We start from the raw sequence: 1,179 nt of genomic DNA, 5'->3' as shown, positions 1-1,179 counted from the left end.
ATGCCTAGCAGGGGGTAATGGCCCCAACCTTCTGACCCCTTCCCCCACGCACCCCCAGACACCCATGATGTCCCCACTGCCCTCGAGCCCACTGCCACCTGGCAGCCCAGTCACCAGCCCAATAACTAGTCCTCCGACCAACCCCATAAACCTCTCACATCCTCTTAAGTGCCACTACTGCAGCTATGTAGGCACCAGTGAAAGTGTACTGCTCCGTCACATGCGCACACATGGTGGGGAGGGTCTGATTGGGGTGCGGCTCTACCACTGCAATTCATGTCCGTACAGTGCCACCCAGTGGGAGAGCGTACGGCGGCACTCTTGGAGGCAGCACCGCCAAGAGCTCGATCCTGAAAAGAAAGAATAATGGAGTCAGGCAGGTTACTTGAACAAAGGCATTAAAGATATGTAAATAGAACACAAGTAACTTGGTAGAGATTAATCTAGTGCTATTTTGTGAAGTACAGTTCAAGATTTAAAATGAAAGTAATACATTGGCATAGGTGAGCTAGTATTACACTGTTGCTGTAACCCAGAAAAAAGACTATAGTAAAAGGAACTATAAGTACAAGCAAGAGCTTAATTAACTAACTCAAGTGTTGTTACAAGTTTTGTTACAAGATTGAACAGATCACTAAAAACACTCATACTGCTTGATAACGTCAGTGAAAGCACACTTAAAATAAGTCATAATAATATTTAGGGTCCATAGATCATATTTTGTGTACATGACTTCACACAATGGGCAAATTAAGAGAAGTGTTGTCAACTACTGCTGGAATCCTTATAAATGTTATAATACAGCACTGGTATAAACCACACTTATATTTTTTTATTACTGTTTATATATTTTTTTGTGAATAACAGCTCAATTCTGCTTTTGTAGTATCTGTAACTGTGACACTATGAAGTTATCAAAATACAGTGCAGTAGAAAGCATTTATCAAATAGGACTTGACATTGTTATATGTGATAGAATAGATGTCAGTAAAGAGACTTATTAGAAAGTTTACACCCATTGTAGTTAGAGATAAATGGAGAGTGTGATGACCCTTATGTACCCTGTTTCAAGGTCTACAAACTCCTAATATGCTCACCTGAAGAACTTAAGGATTATAATGTACATATATTTAGTTTATAATACACATGGCTTTAAAAGTATATATTCTTAACAGAGTG

The sequence above is a fragment of the Penaeus monodon genome, chromosome 28 (genome assembly GCF_015228065.2).
Source record: "Penaeus monodon isolate SGIC_2016 chromosome 28, NSTDA_Pmon_1, whole genome shotgun sequence".
Lineage (NCBI taxonomy): Eukaryota > Metazoa > Arthropoda > Malacostraca > Decapoda > Penaeidae > Penaeus > Penaeus monodon.
This window is presented reverse-complemented; position numbering follows the sequence as displayed.